The sequence below is a fragment of the Hippoglossus hippoglossus genome, chromosome 14 (genome assembly GCF_009819705.1).
Source record: "Hippoglossus hippoglossus isolate fHipHip1 chromosome 14, fHipHip1.pri, whole genome shotgun sequence".
NCBI lineage: Eukaryota > Metazoa > Chordata > Actinopteri > Pleuronectiformes > Pleuronectidae > Hippoglossus > Hippoglossus hippoglossus.
This window is the reverse complement of record NC_047164.1, coordinates 23,032,653-23,041,095: the sequence shown is the minus strand read 5'-3', so window position 1 is coordinate 23,041,095 and position 8,443 is coordinate 23,032,653. Positions and strand designations below refer to the sequence as shown.

General features: G+C 39.6%; 1 long non-coding RNA gene across 1 annotated transcript; it reads right to left on the bottom strand.

The window, feature by feature from the left end:
• Positions 1-2,462: 2,462 nt before the first annotated feature.
• Positions 2,463-3,544, bottom strand: LOC117774413. The gene is made up of 3 exons (XR_004616072.1): positions 3,449-3,544; positions 2,885-3,020; positions 2,463-2,519 (listed from the first exon to the last, which is right to left on the bottom strand). It is a non-coding gene; the product is annotated as an uncharacterized LOC117774413 (long non-coding RNA).
• Positions 3,545-8,443: the final 4,899 nt, after the last annotated feature.

Here is an 8,443-nt window from a genome sequence, read left to right as displayed (position 1 = left end):
TGGCATGGTCGACTGCCACACTGGCACCCAACGTGGGGCTCCACGCAGCCAGAGACACGGACCGGGAGGCAGAGATGGTGCTGGTAAGGATGGCAGAGGACCTTGTTACCGCGTACCGGGAGCAGACGGGGGCTGGAGGCGCTCCAGAGGCAGGCGGAGAGGAAGAAGACGCTGAAGGACTGTCTGCTGGCCCAGTCGGGGTCCGCTCCTGCTCCCACCTGCCGCACCGCGCTGAAAGAGGTGGTGAGCATGGCCCAATTCCACGTCCTCGTGCAGCGCTGAAGGTGACGGCGAGCACGGTTCCGATTCAACGGCCCCGCACAGCTCTGGAGAAGCCAGCAGCAGGCGATGTTTAATTTGATATTAAATTATGTTGATTTAATAGATTGTGCTGTGCTATGCTAACATGTTTAAATTTATTTTTCCATGGTGATCTAACCTCACCAAAAACAAAAGCTCATGAACTAAATCCTCTAACAAAATGTGTGCATTGGGCAGCTGTGGCTCACAAGGTAGAGCAGGTGGTCCCTGACCGCAGTGTGTGATCGATGTATGTGGCCATCAAGGCAAAAGAAAGATGAAGAGAAGAAGAGAAATGCTACACTGAAAAAAATTTGGAGTGACAGAAGCTCGGTAGCAATTCTCACTCAGAAATTCTTTGTAATTTTTACTTGGGAAATCCTCAAGTAAAGTTTACTTACTAGTAAGACTTGATAGATAAAGAATACTTAAGTAGATTTTACTGGCAATTTTAACCCTTAGGTATACAATATACTCACATTTTGTTAGTAAATTGTAGTTAAACTAAGTTTGTATCTAATTTTGAAAATATTTAAATTAACTAGCTTTTATTTACTTTATATCCAGACATTTCTAAGTAATATTTACATGTTATTTGATATACTTTACAGCACTATTATACTATGGATTTGTTGCATTTTTAACATGAGCTACTTTTGTCAATACGATTGTTTTAACATAAGACTTCTATAAAACATGAAATAACAGATGTTTTTACAGAAACAGCACCTTTTATTCCCCCTTCAACACTGATGTAAGAGGTTGCTTTTTACACATACAATCTGGTGGGCATTAAAACATATCTAAATCAGTGCTAGCAGCAGTACTGCAGACTTTCATTTGAAACACTTAGTCTGGCTAAAACATTTTCAAATAGGACATGTGACCTTTCTGATGCATTTTACCTCTTAAACAGTTTGATAGGATTATTAAATGTGTGGCTGTATGAGGTATTTTTCTGTAGTCAGGGTATTAGCTACAGTAGATAGCGGTCAGCACATCCCCAGTTAGAAGAAGCAGAGATGGGCACCTGCAAGGAAGCTAAGTAATGAACTGCTCTGGGTGGGGTCAGCAACAAACGCATTTTAGACATTTAAAAAAGGTGCCAGCCTAGATCCTGAGTTTGTTTGTGTTATTGTGTGACTTCAGTGTTTTAGGGACAGTTCAGATTCCCAAAGTCACACAATAACACAAACAAAAATATGTGATTTCTCCGAAGGCGTTTAGTTGGTCTTTTAACTTGCTAAAATACCTTTTTTGCTTACCCCGTCCATGGCACATCATTGCTTATCTTTCATGCTGTTGCTCCACGTAGCGAATACACTGACTATTGATAAGGACCTCATACAATCACACATAAAATAATCCAAACTAACCCTTTAAGGCCTTTAAGTTGTATATTTCAGCTAGCCTGCAATGCTTGCATATTTTGTAACCACTGCCATAATACAAAATACAATCTTTTAGCAACACAAAGTGGCTTCATGCTCAACAGTGTGGCCAAAACGTTTTAACAATTTCAAGAGCTTTCAGAAAATCACTCAGACAGTCTGACTAAACAGACAAACGTGTACATCTGCAGAGATTACATTTTCAAAGAAGGATCACTGTAAAGTGCAATAGCTTTGTAAGAAATACAGAATAGAAATGCATTAAGTTAATTCTCAACAAATTCGGTTCGGTTCGGGCCTTTGAGCAAAAGGTAAACATTTGCAACAGTCATGAAGAACCTGTTTTCCCTTGTGATGACCGACATGGTCAGGGGTTGTGGCCGTCCTGTGCTGCATTTCCTTCAGATCTTAAAGTCATGATGAGAGAAGTCCTCTTTGGCTTCCTTGCTGAAATGATGTCAAAAACATTTGAAATCAGAACTTAGAAGACTATGGACTATGGACTGTTTTTAACTATTGACTATACCAATCAAAAGGTTGTTGGGCCAACTTTTTGATTGGTACTGTATCTTAAATGTCAATTGTAGTAAATATCTTATTGAATAATGCAAATTAATACAAATATTTTTTTTAAACCACACAAAAGGGATATGAGTGGTTTGCCTATAAAGTATTTGTACGGAGATAAGAGTAAGTCTTAGGTTTTTATTATGGTCAGAATAACCATCACAAATGTACCTGGTAGTCCTTGATGAGTTCCTCTCCAGACTCTCCAAGTTACTCCATTAAGCAGCGGATGATGATGTCTCTTCTACCTTTGATATGTTGCTGTTCGAGAGACGGAATATCATATAACTGCATATACATTCACAATGGATAGAGCAAGCAGTGGTGAAGCGAGCTACGGACTGAATGTAGAAAGTGAGTATTTTATGATTTAATGCAGTACATCCCTTTAATATTTTTTCACTTAGTTTAATTAAATTCAATTAGATTGTATTTGTATAGCATCAAATCATAATATACATGATCTCAAGGGACTTTACATAGAAGGTAGAGATGAATAATGGTTGGGAAGCTAATACAAATATTTAACTTTGACCAAATGAACCAAGTGTCACCAGTTATCCATACATCCATCCATGTACACGAGCCCAACATAAGATTATCATCACATGAATTTTAGACATTACCTGCCTGAGTGAGTCCAGCATAGAACTTTTTTTCATGCAAGCCACCCTGTCCTTTGTCTGAAAAACCAGTGTCCAATGTTGACCAAATGGTTTGCTGGAGAGGAATTGTTGTGATCCTTCTTAACTCCTCTTTGTTCTAAAACAAAAGGTTAACACACACAACATAGTTAAACACCATGCTAAAACAATACAACACTTCTCAGTTTGAAATATTGAGCAGCAACATTAACTGCTGCTTTCATAATTACCATACAGTTTAACCAATACCCATTTTAAATTTTTTTAATGAAAGATACAATATGTTCCAACTTACTAAGATAAATCTAATGTAATGTAATGAAACACAACACATTTTGACAATCAGAAGATACATAGCTTACACCATTGGGACCCCTTCTTCAGCAACTGAAAACATGTCCACAAATTTGCTGGTGTGTGTCTAGAAAAGCAGCACATGTGCCACAACGATAATAGCTAGCAAGCTAAGCTAATGCTAGCAAAGTAGTCTGACTTTAGCAGATGAGCTAACATGAATGTACAAAGTAAATTAAGCATGAAACCTACCCCAGTGGCTTCACATCCACGAACTGTCTCATCAAATGAGGTATAAAATCATCCAGGTGCTGTCTGTCCTCCTGGGTCAGGTGCAGCTGCTCTGGTCAGTGTCTAACCTATTGTGTGAAAGGAGCGCAAACTGTCCTTTGACGTCACTGGCTGAGCAGGAAAAGGGTTTCGAATTTCACTCGAGTTACCCAAGTAAACTTTACTTCATTGTGTCGGGTCGTGCAGTCAATACAGAAGGGTAGTTAGTATTACTTGGCGTGAATGATAAAAATTACTTATCAAAATGATGATTCATAATTACTAACAAACTTCAAGTAGCAGATTAAATAACACAGCATTTTGAAGTAAAAGCACTTAAATAATATTTTATTGTAGAATTTAAACAAACAAGCCACGTAAACATTACAGGGCCAACAAAATCATTTTTCTCAGTGTATGTAAAGACAGATCATTTACCATTTACTGTACAAGGCTGGTATAACAGACCTGCCTTAAAGCTGATCATTGTGGAGACATTGTCCCAGGACTGTGGTTGGAGCCATGGGCTACGTCAACACACTACATTTGTGTGTGCATTTGCAGACCCGTAATTTCTACATAATCCCACTGCAACAAGTTAAGGGAAGAGTTCATTGATACATTATCAGGGTAGACGGTGATATTTCACTTATGATGCCCATGAGGGCAGGCTACCTCTTTTCATCTGACAGTGAGAAATGTCACAAGTCCAGAGCAGAGGATCAACCGGGTCCCAAACACATTCATTACATCGTGTGGACTCACCCTTGAGATTACTGTGAGGGCTACAGGGCCACAGACAGACTTTATTTTTTTATTCGGGCAACTTTATTTATTGATTTCTGTTGGGACGTGAAGAGGATTTCAACAGAAGATAAAGTGTTTCAGAAACAACATACTTAACTTAAATTTGCTTTTAATATTTTGAAAGCTGTTCAAAAGAGCATGGCACTGTAACAGAGGCAACTACATCAGCAAAGGGTTGAAGAAAAGAAAAACAGAAGCAGAGGAGACAAATGGAAGTTAAGGCCAAGAAAACATCTACAACTGCATCAGTAAGACATTAGAGATGGAAGAGCTGAAAGCAGACAGCGTTGTTTTTTTCCACTTGTCAGTGAATTATGAACCATTTGATAAATAAAGAGTCTGGTATATAAATGTCTTGTCATGTAAAATGATGGTCGTAAACTGTGTGATCTGGTGGCGAGTCCAGAGTAGCATCAATTTAGGCACACATGGGCAAAAAGCTAATAAAAAGACTCCTGGATGTAAAACATGAGTCACAATGAGCTGGTTCAAGAACGTAACATTTTTTCAGTTTATCCCAACCAGAACAAGCTTCAATCAAAGACAAGGATGTGGTGGAGGGCAGAGGTTTTTCAGCTCGACACAACACACCCGCCTCAACCTCTGCTGAACCATATTAACTCACACTAGTTTAGGACATTTTCCATTCAATGCCAAATTTATTGATTTGTACTTACAAATATTGCACCTTATTTTACACCATTTGTACAACTTGCACAAAACACTGTCTTGACTAACATTGCGTTCTCCTTACTTTCCCATATGAGCTCACTTGCGTCTGCTGTAAATAAGTACAGCCAACAATGATTCAGTAGACAATGTACAGTAACTAAAATAGTCCTTAAATAAAGCAATTCTCAATACAACATTTTTTTAATGTTTTGTGATGGAAATCGGAAAATACAAGAGGCTGGAACACCAAATTTGTCTTTGTGTATTTTAATAGGGGCTTTCTGCAGAAAGGATCAACACAGAGAGTCACAGGGATCTCAGAGTGATGATGGAGAACAGTCAAATGCAAGGATCTTATATAGGAGAACTAAGGCTGTTTGTCTGAGCCAGTTCAGACTGGTTCTGTAGGCGCAGTTTGAGACAGGAATTAAGACACAGGAAACTCATTTGCATATGTTTCCTTTGAAGATAAAGCAGACGGAAATTAGGTTCTTGGACAGTCAATAAGTACTAGAAAGGTCATAAAGGTATTAGACAGATCATATAGGTTTCAGGTCACAAACAGTTCAGGTCATAAAAGTCTCAAACAGGTATACAAAAAGTTACTTTTCAACTACAAAATAGTTTTCCACCAGACTTAGTTTTTTCCCGCTACAGATTATATCAGCCATTAAACCCAGCATTTTCCTAAACATACAATCAGATCACTTCAGCTACAGCCTACATTAGATATGAAAATGAATCTAACTTACTTAACATTAATCCCTTTATATGAATCAAACAAGCATGATATATGGTGCCACAAATTAGAAGAGCGGTTTTGTATGAAAATGATGCGTTTGTAGATTCATTGTCCCCAATGAAACAACAATAACACTTATTCATCTTATCCCTCACTTCAGCTGGCAAATAACCAAACTTCATCCCCGCTACCATCCACACACCAACACTCAGTTACCTCTTCACACACACACCACACACACACACGAAAGGGGGAAACAAGGAGGGGAAAACAGGGAAATACTAAAATAACGGCATAAGCCATGAGAACTATAGCAGACCCACATAAATGTTAAAACAACAGAGCAGCTGGACTTGGCTTGTAATTCTTGAAGACGTTCAAATTGTGGGAGGTTTCAGTTATTTAACCACCTTGCCAAAGTGCTGCTCATTTTGGGAACTGTTGGGTTTCTCTATAATTTTTAAGGTCTTCACGCTGTACAAAAAAAATTGAATTGAGTTGAACCACTTGAAACCTGTTAGAACTGAAGAAGCCCCTGAGATGACACTGCACGGAAAGCCAAATTTTCACCCCTGCAAACTCCCCCAATTCCTGGCAGTTAGTGACTGTTTACAGGATGTGATGTCCGCGTTCGCCTGTGACACAAATTGACAGAAACGCACTCCTGGTAGCGCAGTGGGGGGCCCAGGGAGAGGGGAGTGCCGCCGGGGAGTCGCGGCCACTGCATGAAAAGAAGAGTTTGTGTCAGTTAGTGCCCCTGCAAATTTCGGTGGAATTTCAGGTTAACGACTGCTCACAGGAATCTGCAGGCAGCACAGAAAACTGCCGGGAATTGACGTGGGGTTCCAGTTTTGGGCAGTTTTACAAGCCTGAGAAGCTTGGCAGTTAACCCCCCCGCTCCTAGGTCTATGGGGGGGGGGGGGGGCTTTTACATGTACAGTCCTGCTCACCATTATTGGCACCCAAGAAGTTTAACTACATAATGTGGAATATCTCCTGAAAAAAATGAATCAAGTGAAACAACTTTTTTCTATAGAGAATTAGTGTTTGATACAAAAGAGCAAATGATAAACAATTTAAAACAATAAACAATGGGGGGGAATAGAAAAACTTAAAGCTTGCTGTGTCACTGATATTGGCACCCTTTGCTGTAAATCAGTATGGAAACACATTATGACTCACCTGTGGTAAATCACAAATGAGAATCACCTGTGATAAATTGTCTGTGCCCATGTGACATTAATTAGCCAATGAATGATGACTTCCGTGTTTTAAAAAGCCACCTGTTATTCCCTGTTCCTTTGTCACAATGTTGAAGACAAAGGAGCTGCCTGAGGACATCAGAAGGGCTATTATTAGCATACACAAGACCTCCAAAGGGTATAAGGCCATCTCCAAAGACCTTGGTATCCCTGTTTCAACAGTGCGTAATGTTATTAAGAAGTTTGCCAAGCATGGAACTGTCAAGAACCTCCCTGGACGTGGGGGGAAGAGACAAATTTATGAGAAGTCTTCGAAGGTTGGTGCGAATGGTGGAAAAAAACACCATGTCAAACATCCAAAGACCTGAAGGCCAACCTGAAACAGTCTGGGGTCATGGTATCAACAAGTACCATACGCCGCACACTAAACCAAACAGGGCTTTATGGGCGAAGGCCAAGGAAGACACCATTGCTGAGGAAAAGACATAAAAAGGAACGACTGATCTTTGCCAAAGAGTACCTGGACAAACCGCAGTCCTTCTGGGAAAATGTTCTGTGGACAGATGAAACAAAAATAGAGCTTTTTGGCAATGCACACCAACAGTTTGTTTACAGATGGCGCAATGAAGCCTACAAGTAAAAGAACACCCTACCAACAGTTAAGCATGGTGGAGGATCCATAATGCTGCGGGGCTGCTTTGCTGCATCTGGTACTGGAGGCCTTGACCGTATCACAGGAATCATGAAATCAGAGAATTATCAAGAGATTTTAGAGCGAAATGTCCTACCCAGTGTAAGAAAACTTGGTTTGAGTCGAAGATCATGGGTCCTCCAGCAAGACAAAGACCCAAAGCACACATCCAAAAGTACGCAGGAATGGTTGAAAAGGAAAAAATGGACTGTTTTAAAATGGCCAGCAATGAGTCCTGATCTCAATCCGATTGAAAATCTTTGGGGTGAGCTGAAATCTGCTATTGGGGAAAAGAACCCTGCAAACATTCAAGAGCTTGAACAAATTGCAAAGGAAGAGTGGGAGAAAATACCAGCTGAGAAGTGCAAGAAGCTTATAGATGGCTACAAGAAACGTTTGGAGGCTGTCATCACTGCCAAAGGGTGTGCAACCAAATATTAAAGAGGGGTGCCGTTATTGCTGCACATGATGTTTTTTTTGTTTGTTCTTTGAAATTACAATATTCAAGTTGAAAAAACAATTTTCTTTGTTAAATTACTTTGGACCGCCAATTAAAAGATCCTGATATAAATTTGGTACATTTCCATTTATTTCTGAAGATATTGTACAGGTTATGCAAAAAATGAAGGGGTGCCAATAATGGTGAGCAGGACTGTACATGACAAAACTGATTTTTACAAATGCAAATCAGGATAGTTTCACTCAGTGGTGCAGAGGTTACACCTTTTTCTAAAAGGTACTAACTCCCTTTTAAGAAAATCTCTCCTATAAATACATCAGGCTGAGTATAATTATAGAATCATAAGTTGTAGCTTGAATAGATTTGCCTTATACAGGTGCATCTCAATAAATTTGAACACCAT